This window comes from Diabrotica virgifera, chromosome 5 (assembly GCF_917563875.1).
Source record: "Diabrotica virgifera virgifera chromosome 5, PGI_DIABVI_V3a".
NCBI classification, from domain to species: domain Eukaryota; kingdom Metazoa; phylum Arthropoda; class Insecta; order Coleoptera; family Chrysomelidae; genus Diabrotica; species Diabrotica virgifera.
In genome coordinates this window covers 124,354,909-124,379,934 of record NC_065447.1, presented here as the reverse complement: position 1 = coordinate 124,379,934, position 25,026 = coordinate 124,354,909, and positions in this window count along the sequence as shown.

Below are 25,026 nucleotides of genomic sequence, written 5' to 3'. Positions count from 1 at the left end.
ATTTTACGAAAAAAAGTGATTCTTAATAAAAAGTTCTGCATGGTCTGAAACTGTTTAAACTACTTTATTTAATGGGTTATAAGTTAAACAATCATAGTACTGAGTAAACTTATATATTTTTATAAAACTTACTAAACATCTTACATACAATAAATCATACAAGTGACAACCATGTTGACTGGCTTGAAGTTAGCCATGTCATGTCTAGCACGCAGCCCCTTGCTACGCTGTTACACAGCTATATATATTAAACACCTTCCCCCTAAGATCGATATCTATAAGGGGTCTTTATATTACGACCAACTCTCGTCTTATAACTGTTAGAAGTCTCAATATTTGGGTTGACTTTATGACTCAATGTAGGTACTGATTTTACATTTGGGCTTGGGCAACTAATGGTTTTATTAACACTATCATTTACGTTAATGTGAGTGGTATCTTTATGAACACTTTGTGACTGAATATCAGGGTACAACTCGGGTTCTAAAATGAGTTCTTTTTCAAGTGTTGTGGTGTATGAATGTTTCATTTGGTGTGAATTCCGTCTAATAATTTTATTGTTATCTTCTTTTTTCACCCAATATGATCTAGGTTCATTGGCCTTTTCTAACACAATTGCTTTACGCCAATAATTATCTTTTGAACTTCTTATTACTACCCTATCTCCCTTTCTAAACTCTACTGGTTTTCTTCGTGCTGTCTTATCATAACGTACTTGTAACTTCTCTTTTTCTTTGCATAAATTCTTATATACTTGTTTCTGGATTGTAGGTTCTAATTTATTAGCTGTAGTTGGTAATTGTCCTCTCAGGATCCTGCTCTGTAAAATTTGAGCTGGAGATGCATCAAGATTTATTATGCAGGTATTATTATATTCCATCACCAAATCTCTAAAATCAACATTTTCCTCATTACTCTTTCTTAAAATTTGTTTGCTTATATTGACTGCTTTTTCTGCAAGTCCATTACTCTGGTGGTAATGTGGAGTGCATGTCATAATTGTAATGTCTTTTTCTCTATAATAATTTTTACATTTTACCGAAGTAAATGGTAGATTATCTGCAATTAAAATTTCTGGATATCCAAATCTACTAAAAGTATCTTGAAATGAGTTGATTACTGAACTGGAGGTTTTATCTTTTAATATTGAAATGTCCAACCAATGCGAAAAATAGTCTACAATTACTAAATATGCTTTTGAACCATACTCTAAAATGTCTGTACCAACTTTATTGAATCTTAGTCTGGGAATGTCATGAGGCATCATTGGTTCTTTAAAATTATTTGGTCTGTATTTCTCACATATCCTGCATTTTTTTATATAGTTTGTCACATCATCATTAAGTCCTGGCCAATAATATATACTCCTGGCTTTGTTTATAGTTTTACTGACTCCTATATGGCCTTTGTGAAGCAATTTTATCATGTCAAGCCTAAGTTTTTTCGGAATAATTATTTTGTCATCAATAAATGCGATGCCAGCTTCAAAATACAGTGAATCTCTTATACCATAGTACTTTTTACACACTTGAGGAACATTTTTTTCTTTTGGCCACCCATTATAATAAAAATCAAAAATTACTGCTAATGCCTCATCCTGGCTAGTAGCTAGTCTTAACTCAGATTGCTTTTCCTGGCTCATAGGTAAATGTTTACTCACTGAGTGGACCATTTCAAACATTTCTGGGTCATGTGTCTCTATATTTAAACTGGACCTAGATAGCATATCAGCAAAATGTATGTCTTTCCCAGGAACAAAATATACATTTAATCTGTACTTGAGAAGTTTAAGCCTTAAACGTTGGAGTCTAACTGATCCAATTTTGGAAATTGGCTTCTTCATAATGGAGATTATAGGTTTGTGATCTGATTGAACGTCAACATCAAAATTATAAATAAAATTGTGAAATTTTTGAGTAGCATAATAAATTGCCAATAGTTCCTTCTCAGTCTGACTATAATTTATTTCACTATCATTCATATTTCGTGATGCACAAGCTACTAATTTTAAAATAGAATCATATTTCTGGAACATACAAACACCTAAACCATTTTTAGATGCATCACATTGTAAAATAATTTTTTGATTAGGATCATAAGGGACTAACGCTGGTGATTTACAAATTATGTTCTTTAAATTATCAAAACATTTTTGATGTGACGGGAGCCACACCCATTCTACATTATTTTTAAGTAATTGACAAAGAGGTTGAATATGTTCAGCCATGTTCGGAATGTACCGTCTAACGTAATTAAATGCGCCCAAAATTCTTTGTAATTCTACTTTACTATTTGGTTTTTCAAGTTTACAAAGTGATTCCACTCTGTCAGGATCTATTTGCATCCCTTTATGTGAAAAAACTTGACCCATAAATCTGACCTCTTCTTGACAATATTGAAATTTGTCCCCATTAAACTTTGCTCCTACTTCTTTAGCCCTTTCTAACACTTTTTTAACAGTTGTATCATGTTCTTCTTTTGTTGTTCCCATAACAATCATATCATCATGACAAATCAATAAATTCTCTATACCTTTAAATTTATCTTCTACTACTTCTTGAAACAGATCTTGGGAATTTGATAATCCATATGGCAATACTTTATATCTGAAAATTCCATAAGAAGTTGCAAAACAGCATTTCCATGATGATGTCTCGTCAAGTTCTAAATGATGATACCCTTCAGAGAGATCGAATACAGAAAATATCTTTTTACCTATCATTTGTGCACAAACATCTTCCAATTTATGTACTACTCTTGGTTTGCGGACTATTTGTTTGTTTAGATCTAATGGGTCTAAGCATAAACGTAACTTACCATTTTGCTTTTCCACAATAACAATGCGGTTTATGCTTGCCCTGGGGTCAATTTCGTTAACTTTGACAATTGCCCCTCTTTTTGTCAACCTATCTAATTCATTTTTTAAATTATCTCTAATTGCGACAGGTACATTTACAGGTGGGTAACTTACTGGCTCAAAATTGTCTACTGTAGTGATCCTATGTTTACCACAAAATTTACCATGACCTCTAAAAACTTCAGGGTTAAGGTTTATAAATTTATCCCTTTCTGCTAATTCTAAAGTACCACAACTCTCAATATTGTTGATTCGTTTAACTAACCCCAAATCAATACATAATTTACCACTTAAAAGAACTCGAGTTGCCCCATTAATAATTGTAAAATCCTCGTAAACATACTTATTTTTATGTTTACAAAATAAATTTACGACACCCATTGTTTTAGCCTGAGTACCCTCAAACCCTTTCAGTACATAATGATTATCCCTAATTTTAAATTGTTTATCAATTTTCTTAAAAATTTTTAATGGAATTATACTTACATCTGCACCTGTGTCAAGTTTTACTTTAATTCTCTTGTTTTCAATTTCTATAATTTCATCCCAAATATTTTGACTACTTACATTTTGGTATACTTTATTGACATTTCCTACAAAACTATCAGCTGATCCATCACTGCTATCTTCATTTATGACATCAATATTCTTCACTCTACACGACTTTGCAAAATGGTTTAAAAGCCCACATTTCTTACATTTCTTTCCATACGCTGGACATTCTCTGGCCCCATGAGTTGATTGACATCTTTTACACTTGAATTTTTCATTGGTATTCGCTTTACTTCTAGAGTTATTATAATTTCTATGGCCCTGGTACCTATCTTTACGAACTTCTCCTATGTCTACATCTTTTCTTTCGGTATGAAATTTCAAATTTTGGTTCTTACTTTGTTCACTAGTTCTACAAAATTCGATGGCTTTTTGTAGGGTAAGTTTGTCCACTCTCAATAGAGCTTCTCTAGTGACTGGATCTCTGATGCCCATTAATATTTTGTCTCTCAGAGCTTTATCTTCGGCTGTTTGTTCTGGATCAATTTCATTATAATTACATGTTCGAATCAAATGTCTACAACTAGTAAGAAACTGCTCAAACGACTCTCCTTCTTTCTGGACCCTCATGATAAAATTGTATCTTTCAAATGATTCATTCATCCTTGGATTAACATACTTATCGATTAGTGATATCATCAAGTCATACTTGTTATTTTCGGCTTCTGGGATCTCGAATGTGGACATAATTTTGGCAGACTCAGCCCCAATTATATTTCTTAAAATTGACATTTTCATTTTATCTGCTGACTGGTCTTGTCCCGTTGCTAGTAAATAATCTTCGAAACTAGTCTTCCAGAACTTCCATTCGCTTGCAGCATTTTGATCCTGCAGGTCAAAATCTGGTGGTAATTTTACATTTATTCCCATCACTGCCATTGTAGGTTATGTATGGTACCTCGTGTACAAGTTGCTATAAATTTAGCTTTTCGACTGTAAACTGTAACCCAACTAGCTGTTTGACTGCGCCATGTTTAAACTACTTTATTTAATGGGTTATAAGTTAAACAATCATAGTACTGAGTAAACTTATATATTTTTATAAAACTTACTAAACATCTTACATACAATAAATCATACAAGTGACAACCATGTTGACTGGCTTGAAGTTAGCCATGTCATGTCTAGCACGCAGCCCCTTGCTACGCTGTTACACAGCTATATATATTAAACAGAAACCTAAAATACAATCATCTTATGTCCAATTTTATTAATTTTATACAAGGTATGTCAAAAAATATGAATTTGGCTCAAGAGTAAAATACCTTTATTTTTCACAATATCGAAAATTGTTATTATGAAAAGTTATTAAGAATTAAAAATCATGTTTTAGTATGTAATTACATGCTTCTTATTGACATATTTTGAACTATAAAGGTACTTAACTTTTGATCCAAATTTATCTTTTTTTAACACACCTCGTATAAAATTGACATAAGATGGTTGTATTTTAGGTTTTAGAGTATTTTAGACCATGCAGAACTTTTTATTACGAATCACTTTTTTCGTAAAATTAATAATAAAAGAGTTATTAGAATTAAAATTACTGAAAATAATGTTAGTTACCCACAATTTTTCAAAAAAAATTTTTTTTTTTTCAATTAGATGGATGTACTTGCATATTAGAATATAATTTTTAATTCCAAATAACTTTTCATAATAGCAGTTTTCAATATTGTGAAAAATAAAGCTACTTTTACGCTTGAGTGAAATTCAAACTTTTTGACATACCTCGTATAATATTCATAAAATTTGATATCCGATGGTTGAATCTTAGGTTTTGAACCATGCAGAACTTTTTATGAAGAATAACTTTTTTTCGTAAAATTAATAATAAAAAAGTTTTCCATATGGATACAACTTACAGGGACATACTGTATATAAGCAGAATTTCGCGCCGATTTTTCGCTAGAAATGTGGCAATAATCTATCTTCACTTTAGTTGTTGGTATTTCTGGAATAAACCGCGTTCAAATATTTGTTTTTTTAAGTGTGTTTTTTCAAACTACAGGTAAGTTTAAAAAAAATTTTTTAATGTAATAGATAGTTGCTGTCCACGTATTTTTGTAAAAATTTGCTCATAATAAGTTAAGAATCTCTAGTTTCAGAATAGGGAGTTTTTGTTGCTACGTAACGTACGCATCTCCGTATACGTAAAGCAACTAACGTGTCGTAGAGGATGAATGTTAAGGCTATGGGTACATAATTCGCAAATATTTTACGTGTATCCCTACTTTTTCTGTCTTTACACGGCAAATTACGTGTAGTAAAATTCACACTGGTGTGGATATGTAAACATTACTAGAATGTCATTCTACTTGAAAATGTCATAATTAATTTAAAGAGATGTCTTTTGAATGTTCTTGGATAACTGTTATTTTTATAATTGCAAATTATTAATTCAGTTAATAAATGTGATAATTTTTTCACTAACTATGTTTTCAGTGATTGTAATAATTTATTTGTACAACAAAAACTAATAATCAATCGAGAAAAGAGGAAAAGTGTTAAAGTGATTTTTTAATAATATGTTGTTATTTTGGAACGCTTACAATTTTGAACATCTCTAACAACAAAATACTTGGATCACAGGATATATCTGATGTATTCTCTGCTTGGATCTTTCACAAATAATACACAATAAATAACTTTTTATTAAGTTCACGTCTTAAATCAATTATTTATCAAATACACTATATATCAATAATATTTAATCAATTTCTCAAAATATTCCCGATGCAATGTCAAATATTTAAAATTGTCACTGATTGTCAGTGTCTGACTGACAATATGTGAAGAGTAGGTCCTAAAACCAAAAAAAGTTAAGTAAAGTTTTCCATTTTAGTGGGCGCTTGCCATTTTTTAATTTAATTTTCCATTTCCAACAATCGTTTTTTCCGATTATAACGCCATCTGTCCATAATTCGAAAAAATGTTTCGAATAAAAGTTACTTATTTTTACGTAAGGAATCCAAATCTGCAATAAAAAATGAAGGCTCCTATTTAAGATTTTAAAGTAACCCCCCACCCCACATCCATGGGGCTTCGTGTTTGGTACCATTCGATAGATTTTTCAAAAATATTGAATAAGTGTATTTTACAGTTTTTCGATCTGATGTTCATTTCGCGAAATATCGCGGGATTCGTATTTAAAATATTAAATTTACCCCCCACCCCTCTCCGTGGGAAGTCGTGTTTGGTATCATTCGATAGATTTTTCAAAAATATTGGGCACCTATTTTTTAGTTTTTCGATCTGTCATTCATTTCGCGAAATATTCGCTTTTTTCTTGTGAAATTTTGGGACTCGCCCATTTCCTTACGTCAGGCTCAAATCGTCAGATTTTTGAACTATACACTCTTTTGCATGTACTTAACTTACCTTATCTTAATCTGACAATTTCAAGTTTTTTTAAGGATAGATTTTTTTTTCGGGCCCCCCTTAACGAACTCCCCTGTGTTAAGAGCCAATATATGGTAGAGGTACATCTGCAGGGTACCAGGTTTCCCCCATATGCTAATCTGACGCGCTCGAGTAACTGCAAAAATCCCCGCTTGGGCTCCCCTACCATAATCTTTCATTCTGCGTTTAAATTTTTCCAAAAGACTTATTAGTTTTCTCAGGATTTGAAAAAAATGAATCCCCATTTGAATAGCATTGCAGCCGAAAATACGTTCCGATCCTCTTAAAATAGGTAGTTTTTGTAACTGCCTTAACGTAACGTAAAGCAAATCGTAAGTCATTTTTAAATTCCGTTGACGTTTAAAAAAATAAAACAATGTTCACACAATATACAATTAATATACAAATGTAAAAAAAGATAAATGAATGATGAAATTGTATGGTTTTAATTGCTTCTATTTAAATATAAAAATATTATTTTTCCTTAGGTTAAAATTGTTTTATTTTTGTTTATACCTACTTTTTAGTTGTAAATTATTGTATACCTACATCAGAATTCCAGTAGGTATAATGTAAATAGTGTGGTAATATTTATTTGAAAATTTTACTGAAACTAGGTCATTTGTTTATCTAGTTATTAATTGTGGTGATCACTGTATTTCTTAAATTAATACAAGATTTGTTTGTTTTGCTTTATTAATAGACAACTTAAAAACAATAAAATTTTAAATCTATTATGAAGCTCCAATTTCCAATTACAAACACAGAATAATTTTACTCAAATAGACTAAACCAATAACCAATATAACCTTAAAATGTTTATAAACAGGTAGTACGCTGATAAAATGTTCATTTGGTAGGTAATCGGGCAAGATCCTCGTGTGCATTCGGTGACTTTCGGCTCGATAGGGATGCGTATGAACCTAACGTACCAGCCCGTAACCTTAGGTAATACGTATCGCGATACAGGAGTTCAACCATTAATGCGCAAGCGTATATGTCAAAAAGATGCGTTACGTTTACGTATTTGTGTGCACAAAAACTCCCTAATAGGGAGTTTTTGTGCACACAAATACGTAAACGTAACCCATCTTTTTGACATATACGCTTGCGCATTAATGATTGAACTCCCGTATCTCGATGCGTATTACCTAAAGTAGCGCTCTGATACGTACGTGAGAACGCATCCCTATCGAGACGAAAGTCACCGAATGCACACGAGGATCTTGCCCGATTGGCGATTACCTACCAATGGCTACCAAATGAACATTTCATCAGCGTACTACCAGTACCCGTTTATAAATATTTAAGGTTATATTGGTTATTGGTTTAGTCTATTTGAGTAAAATTATTCTGTGTTTGTAATTGGAAATTGGAACTTCATAATAGATTTAAAATTTTATTGTTTTCAAGTTGTCTATTAATAAAGCAAAACAAACAAATCTTGTATTAATTTAAGAAATACAGTGATTACCACAATTAATAACTTGATAAATAAATGAGCTAATTTCTGTAAAATTTTCAAATAAATATGAACAAACTATTTACATTATACTGGAATTCTGATGTAGGTACAATAATTTACAACTAAAAAGTAAGTATAAACAAAAAATAAAAAAATTTTAACCTAAGGAAAAATAATATTTTTATATTTAAATAGAAGCAATAAAAACCATACAATTTCATCATTCATTTATCTTTTTTTACATTTGTATATTAATTGTATATTGTGTGAACATTGTTTTATTTTTTTAATGTCAACGGAATTTAAAAATTACTTTACGATTTGCTTTACGTTACGTTAAGGCAGTCACAAAAACTACCTATTTTAACGTTCATCCTCTACGACACGTTAGTGGCTTTACGTATACGGAGATGCGTACGTTACGTAGCAACAAAAACTCCCTATTAACTAAAGTTCACTTTAACGTTGACATTTACCCATATGAATTGCATTGACAAGGGCACCAACTTAAAACTTAAAGTCCACTTTAACTGATTATGAAACCGGGCGTAAGTTTCAGTATATATCGTTAAACCAATTATAATTTACTATTTTATTTGGCTATCAGCCACAATTTAAGTGTGGAATTAAATATATTTGGCGTTTTATCTTAACCCACATAACAATTTCATGTTCTCAGTACATTCATAGAACATACTTTTCAGAAAAAGTATATACTTAGAATATGCGTAATTACCATTGCGAATGTGCAGAGCATATACTGAGTATATACTACATTACAGTACTTAAACGTTCTATGTATATACTTAGAATGTACTACCGCACTTCTTTTCAGTATATACCAAGAACATACTTTTTAGAAGATTCTAAGGAGGTGCTATAAACCTTCTATTTATATACTTAGAATGTACTATCGCACATATTTTAGTATATGGGAAGAATATTCCAAGGAAGTGCTATATACCTTCTAGTTATATACTTAGAATGTACTATCGCACATATTTTTAGTATATGGGAAGAATATTCCAAGGAAGTGCTATATACCTTCAATGTATATACTTAGAATGTACTATCGCACATATTTTTAGTATATGGGAAGAATATTCCAAGGATGTGCTGTATTTCTCAGAAGTATGTAATCAACATCACCCAATCTCATCCTATAGGTTCTACCAAAGAATACTAACACACCAACAGGGTGTGTTAGTATTCTTTGGTTCTACTAATACATATATTATATTTACATATTCTAATTGCATATGAGAATGTAGTTATTACATTCTACAATATTACGTAAAAAGTAAGTATAAAATATATAAACTTTAGTTAGTTATATAGGTACCTATGTATAATAAATATTATATGGGTAAGTAGCCTATATATAAAATATAAGTAATATATTTAGTTATTATGTGCACATCAAAATAAAAATGCTGCTTATATAATTATATAATAGCCAAATATATTATAATATGTATGTAAATTACTAAAATTTATAGGTATCTATATACATTATACATACTTTTACTTACTAGGTATTTAGGAAATATTGAAGTACCAATATGAATTTATTATTTTCAAACTGCTTTTTATGTTCTTAAAAATGTTTTAGTCCTTGTAGCTAGAAATACTTGGTCCTACCTAACAGCGTAGACATAAATGCATAACTGTACTGGTACTGGAAACTATTTTCATATTTTGCTCTTTTGTTACCTACCCCCTTCCCTTGTGCAGGTATAAAATGCAATGCAAGGGTCAGAATGACAATGAATGGCCGTTTCCGGATTCCCGAAAATTATTTTACTTATGGTATAAACTCAAATCAAAATGGTATATTCATTTCAACTGAAAACGAAACGAGAATTTCTCATTTTTCTTCACAATAGAATTAAGTTTTAAACTTTTTACCATACAATTAAAACGGTTTAAAAAAAATGAATTAGATAGTTCAGTAGTACCTACCTACTAAAATACATAAATTTTATTAATTATTCTTAACGCGAAGTTGATAATCTATAGGCTCACATTATTCTTCTTCCTATAGGTACGTACGTACATACAGTATATTATTTTTTTAGATATTTTAAAAGTATATACAAGTAGGTATGTGTTAAGTATATACTTTTGCATATACTTACGCATATACTAAGAATATTCGATTAAGGTATATTCTAAGAATAAACTTTTACGAACATTCCGAGATACTACGTACCCGAATGTGCTCAGTATATTCGGTGCAAGAATATTCTTTGAGGCACATGCAAAGAACATGACATTTAGAATGTTTTTTATGGTACATGCTATGCTTGTACTACGCATATACTAAAAAGGATATACTTCGACGAATGTTGGTGGGATATGCTTAGAACATGATGCGAACATCATTGTTATGTGGGAAGTTGCCATAAGAAAATAGCTTCAGAACAATACAGTATAAAATTGTTTGAAATAAGTTACGTTTTTAAGTAAATATTTATAAATAATATGTAATAATTCATCTCGATGGCTTCCATTAACGTTTTATTCACTTAGTAGGTATTCGCTCCGAGCGTTAACAAAGTGTCAAAGCAAAATCGACCGACCTGCTCATGGTGGCGGTTTTTTGAAATTTTATAAGGACGCTTTGTGTATGTTTAAATGAGACATTTAAAAAAATGTCGTGTCACGCTAGTGATATTATGTATTAATATAAACAGAAAATAAAAACGCACTCTAAATTCTTCACTTTCCAATATTGATTATCAGTTTGATTTTGTATGCATAACCTCACTATCGCAGTTTATGTCAATAAATATTTATTAACGAAAAAGAAAATATTTTGTTGCACTATAAATTACAGTATAAATTAATAACTAATGAATTCTAGCAATTGTATTCGGTTATTATCACTACAAAATAAAATATTCAAGTTTAACAAAATAATCCCATAAGACTCAATGTTAAAACGTCCTTACAAAATCTGACAGCGTATCACGTGACTGTACGTAGAGGGGAGACGCACGGAGCCAATAACTTTCAGCATTTATTAACATTGTAATAATAAGCAGCTTACTTTGAAATTAACTATTGAACTTGTTATTTGAAAATTATCAATACAATTCTGATTGAAGCCAAACATATTCTGTAACAAGTTGCTTATTTTGGAAGCTAGCTTATTTTCTGGGTTGCAAATTGCAATGCAATTATCAAACCTCGCTACCGTATCAGCGATTTAAAGGACGAATCCAGCTTTGTTTTATTTCTTATATTCAATCTTTTATATTTTGAAACAAGGTGGATAACAGAAAACAAACGTAATTTTTAAAATGTGGTTGCATTAAAAAACAACGTGTACTACTTATATAGGTATTTATGGACAAACTAGGGATTCCAAAAAGGTAATGTGCATGATAATAATGACGATTGGGTACGTAGATCTTATCAAACAAGAAAATACAGAACGATATTAAATATATAGATCAGTCCAGACTGAACACGTTATCCTAATCATCAAACGCAGAGTGAGATCGACAGACAGAATAAGTCTTCTTAACAGACCTTAAGCTGCGACAGAAACATCCTGTTATGGCTATTACTCTTCTCATACTAATGGCAATAGTGACGCACCCAGGGGGTGGTTTGGGTGTTAAAACCCCTCCCACCTGCCACCAGGACATACAAAGAATAGTAGGAAAATGTATCTTGTCTTTAACAAACATACAAAAAAATTGCTGTGTAATATGTAAAAAAAGTAATAAGTATGGTAGGTATAGGTACAGTCGGAAAAATGAAAGAGGCTTTTCATCGATTGTCATTTGTTTCGAGCTTCTGTCATGTGTCACATTATTAATATATCTACGTCATACGTCTTTGGTTTGTATCATTGGCAATACCAATAACGTATGACGTAGATATATTAATATTATGTGACACATGACAGAAGCTCGAAACAAATGACTGAATGAAAATCCCCTTATTTTGTTTTTGCTGTCTTTTTCTATAAATAACAAACTTTTGTTATAGAAAAAGACAGCAAATACAAAATAAGTATTTAAGGTCAACAGTCTTCTTCTTTTTTTTTTTCTCAAAATGTCATTTTATGCGATTTTACATCATGATTTGGTGTTTATTTAAACAAATTTGCATTTTACATCGTAAAGTATCAATGAAAAAAAATATATTTTAGTAGAAGGGACTCAAAAATATCATTATATGGCATTATAACAAGTTATTTTGATGGAAAATCAGTTTTTGATCAAATTTTATAGTGTATAAAACGTTTAAATACCGTTTTTCTACAACCGTGTTAAAAATGCAATTTTTAGCACTCCATACGATCTTTATGCCACTTTAAGGCACTAGTGCTTTAAAATTTGTATGGCACTGCAGTTCGTATTGACCGTATAGGCAATTTTGATGTAATGTCAAAAAAATATGAAAATGGAATGTCAGTCAAGTTCAAGTAAAAGTTTTTGTGGATCCCAGGCAACCAAGTGACGTCATATAACGTTGAGAAAACGTCAGTTTTTGGTTGAATATAACACGTGTTTGAACATTACGTCATATAGACGTCTTTTGTCGATGATTTTAAATACGTAAGATTAATGACGTTAAAATTACGTTTAAAAAACCTTTTAATTTCAGACAGCCTAAGTCTGACATCACAAAATTGGGAGGAGCTTGCTTGTTTGTATTGACTCCAAACAATTTCGTTTAGGTATAGATAACGCTAAATGTTCATAAGAAATTTCTCATTTATTGTTTACGTGGTTTGTGTCTTGTGTGATAAAATAAGACTTTTCATTTAGATATTTAGTTGAAGAAACGAGTAAATTAAGAGATTTTTATGTGTTTTTGCTCAGTGAGTTAGTTTAATGCTGTTAGGAATTACATCTTATATTGTATATGATTTAGGTTTGTGTGTAGCGTTTGGTAGTGTGTACAGTGTATAGTGTCTAGCGCGCAGTGTTAGGGTCGCGCAGGCGTAACAAGGAGTAGTATGAGAGACTTGAAGGTGAGAACATAGCAAGCAATGGAGAAGCGTCGTGTAACAATGTAGCGTAGTTAGATAGATAGGGAAGTTAGATATGTAGTTTGTAGGCAATAAAGTAAGTTGTAACTAAAGCCGTTGATTAATTCGATCCACCATCCTCCTCTTAACATGGTAGCAGAGGTTTGGTTTGAAGAAAAAGGAAGATATTGCAGTTTATAACAAAAAGCCGGTAGATAAGTGTTTTCCCGCTAAAAGTTTTTACAGTGTTTGAAGATAGCCAAGTGATTGAAAATGGCTTGTAGCAGTAATAGTGATTTTAAAATACCAGTGTTCGATGGTGAAAATTACAAAATGTGGAAGAAACGTATGATGTTATTTTTGAAGATGAAAAAATGTGATGAGGTTGTAACGAGGACAAAATTAGCGGCAGGCGATGTAGATTATGAAGAACACGACTTGAGAGCAATGAATTATATCTGTGGTGCAATTTCTGATAGACAAATGGAATATATTGATGATAAAACTTCGGCTTATGAAATGATTAAAAAGTTTGATAACTTGTACTTGAAGGAGTCGACGGCTTTGCAGATAGTTTGCAGAAATCAGTTAGAAAGATTGAAATTGAAAAATTATGCAGATAGTGCGTCGTTTTTAAGTGATTTTGAAAAATCAGTGAACGAGTTGAAAGGTGCTGGAGCAACCGTAAGTGAACAGGAAAAATTGAACTATTTGTTAAATACTCTGCCGGAAAGTTATAGTTATATTGGAGACTTAATAGATACGCTAAAAAAAGAAGAGCAGACTGCAGACTACGTAATAAATAAGATTAAGATGGCCGAATTGAAAAATCAAAGAGAAGATAGTTTTGGAAGAAAATCGAGTACGTTTATGGTGAACAAAAGTCAGCAAGAACGATCATGTTTCGGGTGTGGTAGAGTTGGACACGTAAAAAAGAATTGCAGATTTGAACAATATGGCGGACAAACGACAAACAGCAGAAATGGAACCTCGTCGTGGACACGTGGAGGTCGACAAGAAGCAGGAAGAGGATATTACGTCAGGGGGCGCGGCTACTCACGAGGCCAGCGCACAAGCACAGGACAGCGTGGTGAGTGTGTAGGCAACACACAAAATTACAACCGACAAGGACAGAAGAATGAAGTTGACAAGAACAGCGCTTGGTTGACAAGCATAGCACATGATGCGCCGTCTGTTGCGCACAACACAGAAATTGTAAGTACAGCTGATTGTAATGAAATTAAATGGATTTTAGATTCTGGGTGTACAGATCACATTATTAATGATGACAGGTATTTTGATAAATGTAAATTGCTTAAAGATCCAATCAATGTTTATTTAGGGGATAATAGAGTTGTAAAAGCTACTAAAATTGGTAATGTTTTAAGTTATTTTGATGTTTTTGGTAAAAAGAGTTTAGTAGATATGAAAAATGTATTTTATGTTAAAGATATGAAGTCAAATTTGATAAGTTATAGTAAAATAACTGAAAATAATAAGATTATTTCTCAAGGTAATATGTCCAAAGTTTTTGATCAGTTTGATAATATGACAGCTATAGCAGTAAAACGTAATGGTTTGTATTTTATGAAAAGTAAATTGAAATCAGTTGAGTTATGTGTAAATATTGCAAATAGAAATATGAATAATATGAGTCAGAAGGAAAAATGGCATCGTTTATTAGGTCATGTAAATTTTAAATATTTGAATACTTTGTGTAAAGATGAATTATTGGATGGTATCCCAAATGAAGTAGAATCTGAATTTATGAAGTGTGCAACTTGTATTGAAAATAAAATGCACAATATTTCTTTTAAAAATAATAGAGAAAGGGCTAAAGATATTTTACAAATTATTAATACAGACGTTTGCGGTCCATTTCAGACAGAGGGTTTTAATGGTGAGAGATACTTTGTTTCTTTTATTGATGATTATAGTAAAATTGCCAAAATATATGTAATGAAATCAAAAGCAGAAGTATATGATTGTTTTATTGAATATACGAATGAATGTGAGAATTTAACTGGTAAGAAAATAAAGGTTTTACGATGTGATAATGGTAAAGAATATTTAAATGGTAGGATTTATGCATTTGCAAAGGAAAAAGGGATTAAGATTGATCATTGTCCTCCGTATGTACATCAACTAAATGGAACAGCTGAGCGATTTAACAGAACGATAATGGATATGTCACGTTGCTTATTGGCAGAAGCAAATATACACAAAAGATATTGGCCTGAAATAGTATGCGCAGCGGTTTATTTGAAAAACCGTACTTTATCAGACACTATTGAAAAGAAAACACCTTATGAGATATTTTTTGGAAAGAAACCGAATGTTTCTAATTTAAGATTATATGGTAGTAAAGTTTTTGTTAGGAAACCAGAAGAAAGGAGAAGTTCAAAATGGGATAAAAAAGCAGATATGGGAATTTTAATTGGTTATAGTAATGTTGGATATCGTGTACTTTTAAATGGTAGAGTCATTGTTGCTAGACATGTAGATATCGTTGAAGAAAATGTTAAATGTATAGGTTTGGATTTTGTTGAATCAGATAATGATAAAAATGATGAAAATGAATCAATAGATGAAACTTTTGACAATAGAAATGAAAATTTAAATGAAAGTATGGATGATACCGAAAATGAACATAATGAGTTACGTAAATCTCAAAGAGACAAAAATCCTCCAAAGAAATTTGATGATTATTATGTGTATAATAGTAGTATTTTTGTAAATATGTGTAGAACTGATATACCACATACATTTGAGGAGGCGATGAATTCTGATGAAAGTAAGTATTGGGAAAAGGCTATGGATAAGGAGATTGATAGTTTGAATAAAAATAAAACTTGGAAATTGGTCGAAAATGTTGAAAATAAAAAAGTTTTGGATGTTAAATGGGTATATACTAAAAAGTCTGATGATAATTATAAAGCTAGATTGGTTGTAAGAGGTTTTCAGCAAACAAATGAAATTGACGATATTTATTCACCTGTTGCTAAGATGCAGTCATTAAAAATTTTATTGACATATTGTTGTCAAATGGGCCTAGTAATTGAACAAATGGATGTTGAAACAGCTTTTTTAAATGGTAAAGTAATTTCTGAAGTTTATATTAAACAACCTGAAGGGTATGAAGATGGTTCAAATAAAGTTTGTAAATTGATTAAAGCTTTGTATGGTTTAAAAGAAAGTCCAAGGGCATGGTACGAGTGCCTAGATAGATTTTTAATAGAATTGGGTTTTAAAAGGAGCGAGATTGACCCTTGCTTATATGTTAATAAAAGTAAAAATAATATTGTTTATTTATTGATATATGTTGACGATTTATTGATTTGTAGTAAAAATTTGAATGAAATTAAAAGGATTAAAATTTTATTGTCAGATAAATTTAAGATGAAAGATCTTGGAAATATTAAAGAGTATTTGGGTATCACAGTTAATTATAACTATTGCAGTCAGGAAATGGAATTAAACCAAACTAAATATATTGAGTCATTAAGCAAACAGTATGATTTGGAAAATAGTAAATTATACAGTACTCCTATGGAAGTAAATTTAAAATTAGATAAAGCTGATGTTTGTGAAAGAAATATTAAATATAGAAATTTGATAGGTGCTTTATTGTATATAAGTTCGGCAACAAGGCCTGATATAAGTTTTTCTGTTAATTATTTGAGTAGATTTCAAAATTGCTATAATGAAACACATTTTAAATATGCTTTGCGGATTTTAAAATATTTATACTTAACTAAAGATTTAAAATTGTCTTATAAGAAAAATGAAAAAGTAAATATTGTTGATTGTTATGTAGATGCCGATTGGGCAGGTGATCATTTAGACAGAAAATCTACAACTGGGTATGTAATTAGATTATTTGGTAATGTAATTTATTGGAAATCAAGAAAGCAAAAGAGTGTAACAAAAGCTTCGACTTTTGCAGAGTATGTAGCATTGTCAGAAGCAGTAAGTGAGTTAATATTTGTAAAAGAGTTGTTAAGATTTTTTGATGTAAAACTAGAAAAACCGATTGATATATATGAAGATAATTCTGGGGCATTAAGTATTGCAAAATATGGAAATTTTACAAAGAATTCAAAGCACGTGGAAGTTCATTATCAATATGTTCATGAGTATGTTAAAGAAAATGTAATCAATGTAGTTAAGGTAGATTCAGATGATAATATAGCTGATATTTTTACAAAGTCCTTGTGCCGAGAAAAATTTGAAAGATTTCGAAATATGTTAGATTTGAAAGATTATTGATGTAAATACAATATAAATGTAAGGAGGCGTGTTAGGAATTACATCTTATATTGTATATGATTTAGGTTTGTGTGTAGCGTTTGGTAGTGTGTACAGTGTATAGTGTCTAGCGCGCAGTGTTAGGGTCGCGCAGGCGTAACAAGGAGTAGTATGAGAGACTTGAAGGTGAGAACATAGCAAGCAATGGAGAAGCGTCGTGTAACAATGTAGCGTAGTTAGATAGATAGGGAAGTTAGATATGTAGTTTGTAGGCAATAAAGTAAGTTGTAACTAAAGCCGTTGATTAATTCGATCCACCATCCTCCTCTTAACAAATGCAGTAATTCTTCTTGACAACTATTTGAGGTTATGTTTATTTGTTTTTAATTAAGCGTTAAATGAAGATATTAAGACAGCGGCAAATTAAGATATTAGTATGCTGGATAATTTGTTAATAAAGTATTTATTCTTCTTCTTCTTCAGCCTGTGTTCGTCCACTGCTGGACATAGGCCTCTTCCATTTGCTTCCATCGATTTCTACTCTTGGCAATTCTCATCCACTGTTTGCCCGCGACTTTAGCCCGAAAGTATTTATTAGTTTCATATAATATATGTTTGTTTCAGTTTTAACACAGTAAGTAGGTTTATATAACTAGTGAAAATTCTATAATGTGAGGGCTGGTACAATCATGCAGAATCAATGATGCTTCTAACCTAGCGCACAAGCGATCTTAAACAAGTGGTAGTATTACCTACTTATATCTTCGACACATGGGACGTAGGCCTATAGGTTTCATGCTATGTACCTATTTTTTATACTATTTTGAAACATCTGAAAGAGGTCACTTTTTGAAAGTATTAAAGACGTGATTTTACCGACGTGAAAAAAACGTATATACGATTACGTTTTAAAATCGTCACAATTATGACGTCAAATCGATGAGACAAATATACGTGATTTTCAACGTCAGTACTACGTTATAGAAACACGTCAATTGGTCATTTTTATGACGTGTTATCTACGTTATAAAAACGTCGTTTGGTTGCCTGGGATATTGCCCTGTAATTACGTTTGTAGAAAAATATTGTATGATATGCGTGTTAAAAAGTACATTTTTAAGGCACTCATGTGAATGGCAGAACTCGCTTCGCTCATTCTGAAAATTTTCACATGCGTGCCTTAAACGTGTACTTTTAACACTTATATCATAAATAACTATTTTTACATTTTCCTCCATTCCCAAAATACATTATAATCGATTTGGCTGAAAATATGCCCACAGATAGCCAAAGCATAGGACTTTAAGTGGTTAGAAGGATTTGAATTACATTACAATACAAACTCAAAAGACTCAAAAGTATAATTAGTCCAGTCGGGATAGCATTTGACCTTGCATGCCGAGCTGCCCAAAATTTTATTTTTCTTATCTTTAGGGGGGTCAAAAGTAGTCTAAATTTAAAATCGCGAATGAATTCCTCCGTTACGTTAGCCACCATCTTGATTTTAAAGGAGAACCGTTTTTGCTCAATATCTCCGACATTTTTAACTTTTCCACAAAAATGGTAGAAACTGAAATTGTTAAAAATAAATCGTATTTACAATTATTACAATTTCTTTTTAAAAATTTTTGTCGTGAGGTCGATATTTTCTGAGTTAATTGTACTTACAGTAACCGCCTATATTTTTGACCATGATATTGCATGTAACTTTTTTATTATTGTAATATAATTCAAATCCTTCTAACCACTTAAAGTCCTATGTTTTGGCTATCTGTGGGCAAATTTTCAGCCAAATCGATTATGATGTATTTTGGAAACGAAGGAAAATGACGGTATTTTAACGTTTTCTACACTATAAAATTTGATCAAAAACCTGTTTTGAATCCAAATAACTTGTTACCTATACCTATAATGCCATATAAATGACATTTTTGAGTCCCTTGTATTAAAATAGTATGTTTTCCATTGATACTTTACGATAGAAAATGCAAATTTGTTTAAATAAATACAAAATCACTATAAAATCGCTTAAAATAACAATTTAAGAAAAGAAGAAGAAGACAATTCGACCTTAAATGTTTTATTTCTACATCTCTCAGATGCTATATATATATATATATATATATATATATATATATATATATATATACAAATTTTCAGACAAATCGGAGATCCAAAAGTTTTTTTGATCCAAAATTGAGTGATTTGAAATGGAATCACCCGTAATTATATGGTATAAGTTCTTGGCTTGTGGCAGGTGTCGTCTATTGACGATTGACGACTCTCTGGAATTGACCTAGCAGCTTGGTCTTCTGACCAAAGTCTTTTTAGGCTTAGGAGTCTGTCAATCACTGGAGGGTTTTGAATTTTAAACTTTATCGCAGAGTAAATGTTGAAAAATACTTTTTATTATACCTATTATATTATATAAACAATGAAATATTATTCTGGTCCAGATAATAAAAATATTATTTATAACAATTATTAAAGCTAATTGGCTGTCCCCATAGCCATAATTTCCACAAAAAGAAGAAGAAGAAAAAAAAATAAAAAAAGTCCTACGTATTACTACACCCTTCCTCGAGGCACTTACGAAATTTTTTCAAAATTGCAACATTTTTCATCAAGTTATCGCGAAAAAGGATATAATGTGAGATTCTATCTAACGGCGCGACTACTGGCGGGTTAAGTACAGTGGTCTAGCTATATTTGTCTGTCGTGCAAGTGTGAGCGTATCTACCAAGAGGTGGGTTTAATGCAAGGTCCCTATACCATAGGTTGTATGGTAACTTTGACATTGACAAATGAAATATTGTCATCGTGACGTCACCCAAACGATCAATTTTACGAATTGTTTGTAAACATAATAGGATACGTGGTTTGGAGGCTATATTTTGTTATTAAATATCGTTAGTGTTTTAATTTGTGTTTATATCTTAAGATATAATGTATCTATAGATATTATTAAGTGTTTTTAGTATAATAACTTTAACCGAAAACTCTTTTACAAGTGTTAAGATACATTTTAATGTGGTTGTATTAAGTACCTACTTACTTTACTGGATTTTCTTTCTGCTGTATTGTATAATAAAGGACATTCGTGTATAGAGACATTACAGTTCTGTAATGTATCTTGCGGTTCTTCACATCAAGTTTACATCATCTGTGTAGGTTACAATCTGCTTAGACTTATTGAACAATATATCTAATTAAGTCTATTGGCTCCGTGCGTCTCCCCTCTACGTACAGTCACGTGATACGCTGTCAGATTTTGTAAGGACGTTTTAACATTGAGTCTTATGGGATTATTTTGTTAAACTTGAATATTTTATTTTGTAGTGATAATAACCGAATACAATTGTTAGAATTCATTAGTTATTAATTTATACTGTAATTTATAGTGCAACAAAATATTTTCTTTTTCGTTAATAAATATTTATTGACATAAACTGCGATAGTGAGGTTATGCATACAAAATCAAACTGATAATCAATATTGGAAAGTGAAGAATTTATAGTGCGTTTTTATTTTCTGTTTATATTAATACATAATATCACTAGCGTGACACGACATTTTTTTAAATGTCTCATTTAAACATACACAAAGCGTCCTTATAAAATTTCAAAAAACCGCCACCATGAGCAGGTCGGTCGATTTTGCTTTGACACTTTGTTAACGCTCGGAGCGAATAGATAATAGATCTATTATATATAATTGTTTCATATAAAATTATAACCAATATTGCAGCCATCTGAAGATCGTTTAAATAAACAATTATAAACTAAATGAATATATAAAATGGGCAAAATTCCCTTTATTGCGCTGAAATTGTATTTTTTTTATAATTTACTGTTAATGTAAAATTTCACAGGTACCTATTGAATGGAATCATAATGTTTTAATAGTTTTAGATATTATAATCCAGTACCTAACGTAATCAGATGCTCTTATGTTAAACTTAAGGGAAAAACTACTAATTTTGATACATAAATCTTTAGTTGAATCTCTTTTTCACCATGGTTTACATGTTAGGAGGAATTTACAATAATGTACTACATGCAGTATCCCCAATTCAAAATTATTATATACCTACTCAAAATAATTTAAAAAAGTAAATTGTATTCAACCCATTATTAATATACCTAGGATATTTGAATGATTTAGTCCCATATATACACAAGAAAGAATCTCCTTCTGCTTTAATTAAGTAGTAATGCTATTCTACTGCATATATTTAATTGCAATTATATTCTATGATTTTTGTAACTCTACAGGTATCTACCACATTTTTTAACGAATATATGAAATAAATAGTTATTAAAAATCCAAACGTATTTTTTTTAAATATACACATTTTCAATACATTCCTACTTTCCGAGTTCATTTCATTGAGTGAAGTGAATGAATTTGAATGCAGCATTCTGGGTGACGTCACTCCCGCCATTAGATTCTCGACGCTGATTGGTGGAAAGTTACCATGCAACCTGTCTATTTATGAACCTTGGGTTTAATGGAACGACACAGAGGCGGCAGCCATCATATGCTAGAGAGAGAAAGCTAAGCGCCAGTAAAGAGAGATAAATAGACCACCGACCCGAACTTCTCCGCGTTAGGCTATTTTTCGGACCTGGCCTAATCTATTGTGTTATTATATCTATGGTGAGAACACGACTTTTAAAAATATTTCAAAATCAAAATTAGCCAAATCAATCCAGTCTTTCTCATAGTTATAAAATAAAAAAAAGTACGAGTCAGAAAACGTTGGTTGTCAAATAAAATTAGAGGATGCCAGAAAAAAATTGAGTGCAGCGACTGTACAGGGCAATTGATTGTATCCCCCGTCGCATGGCGAAGGAAAAAATCACCAGTTTTATATAATAGTATCATTGCTTAAAAAAAGAAATTCCTTTTTAAAAAATGATAGTATAATTATTATAATATAATATAATATAATATAATATAATATAATATAATATAATATAATATAATATAATAATTATAATAATATTATTAGGTAGGTATAAAAAACTCTAGAGAAAAAGTAACTTTTAGACCTGACAACAATGCATATAATAAGACATATGTTTTAAGATGCTCAGTTGCCAATAGTGTGATCTGACTTAGTCTCCTTGGATTATATTAGTCCTAATATCCACAACAAAGAAATATATTACAATTCTTATTATCACGAATAATCTTTACATTCTCTAGATAGCGACAAATTTAACTATAACCGCTTTGTGTGATTATAATGTAAAAATCAATTCTGAGTTTTCTAGGTCAGAACTTATAATTTATTACTTATTCAAAATCGCGCAACACTGTAAGAAAAAGGTTCGTTCGAAGAGTAAAAAGCTTGCAAGAATTTTGATGAGATCGAAGAGTGACTGTCCTTGAAAATTTTTCAAATAATTAATACAAAATTATCTGCTAATGACTAAACCCTGGAAATGTGTGTCCTTTCGTGAGCACTTTGTTAACTTTCAGATGGTATAAATATATTTCAGAAATACTAGCCGTAACATAGTAATTTAGCAAAACTCGGGAAGGCACTGATTTCACAGTAGGTTTAAAATTTTTACCGCGCTAAAGAACTGGGCTCCTGTTAGATATAAAATTTTTAATGGACTGCGCGTGCGTGGTAATGTTATTGCAACTTTAATAATTATTTTCAGTGCAAAAAAAAGCCTGAACAATGTTCAAAATAGGTGATCATTGGTCAGCGCTTTATTTCCTATCGAATACAGTCATTTGTTTTAAAGATTTCGATCAATGAGGTGCCAACATCTTTTTTTTCGTCCTTGAATTTTCAACCCTTAATAAAAAATAAACTACAGGTGATCAAAATCTGAAACCTAGTGATCATTGCTGTACAAACCGTGAGCAAAAGGATGGTATTCTCCTTTTCATGAACATTTTTCAGTGCGTCACAAATTATAGAAAAAAAGGTAAGTCCGTGATAATACATATTTATGACATTTATTCTAACGTGACATTTTAGTTAAATCTGACAGTTGTCAAATTTTATTTTCAATTTGGAATAAAACCAAGTCAATTGTGTCTATTGCATTTATAAAATGGTATTTTCTTTCATTTGTATAGTCTTATAAATTGTACAGATTATATTGATAATATTATTATTTTATTTAATAAATAATTCTTTTTTGATTATGGCGCCATCTATCGACAACTAGAATAATCACCGAACTAGAATAATTACCGAAGTATTCCCAGACGTGCCTTTTTTTCTGTCACATACAATTTAATGCGTTAGAGAGAAATCGAAAAACTGTGACGCACTGAAAGATGATCATGAGAAAAAGAATATAATTATTTTTACGAAATTCGATCAATGAGGTGCTAACATCTCATAACCGTGAAGATTTCTTCGATATCACTGGCAGGACTCTGTGCACTTTCGTTTCAGGCGAACGCATTGAAGAGTATAGACGTAAGTAGAAGAGGCGTTCGGTGTTCCCAAATTCCCAACAGACTACTAAAGTCCACACGGACGTATGCGGTGATTGGTCGCAATTGAGTTATAATATCCACCGCATTAGAAAAAAGCAGTTTTGAGGAAAACGCGTTTAAAATATTGTCATCTTTTATTTTCAATTTCTTTTTTGACTGTCAATTCGTAAAGTGATGCACACCGGAATATGTTTTTGAATCGCGGAGTAATTTACAAAAGAAAATGAGAACAGCTCTGCCGTGCTTAGCAAAAACGCCGTATCTGCAAAAATCTGAAAAAATTAGAATTATACATTTTTCTAACCCAAATGTGCATATCTATCTTATTTGCTTACTAAAAATGACGTAAGTTAAGCCAAAATACATTAAACACAACGCATTTTAAGCCGTATCTGCAAAAATGTTCATGGATACTTAGAATAAATGCGTCATCTGAAAAATACTTAGACAAAACGCCGTATTAAAAGGTCACTTTCCGCGTTTATCCTAAGCAGGCACTAGATGCGGCGTTCTGCCTAAGCATTTGACAGATTTTTACAGCATGTGTAAAATTTTTAATAAGGTTAGTTTGTTGCCATTTTTCAACGAGAACGGTTGTTTGATATAATTTTTTAAATATATGTCAAATAGAACAAAGTTAATACTGCAGAAGGCTATTTCTTTATCAACAGAAAATCCAAACACATATGTTTGAGTTGTTGGTGATCAAGAAATAATAGAGAGTTATCAAGTAACTCGAGGAGAATACGGTAACGTTATTTTAGCAATGGAGCATGCGCAGTATGAATATTGAATAACGGAAATGATTTTAACGTTAACGTACTCCGTTACGGTAGGTCGGATAGCGGGCTTGAAATACGGTAACGTTAGCAGCGAATCGCACCAATTCGGCAAGACTCGGCCATTTCAGTTCTGTCATGTTCATGTAATAAATATGTTGTGTTATGAAATTTTATTTCTGTATGTTAAAAGGTGTTTTGTTTTTGTTTTCTTGGCTTGGTTTTGGTTGTCTGTTTTGGTTTGGTTGAGTTTAAAGTTTTA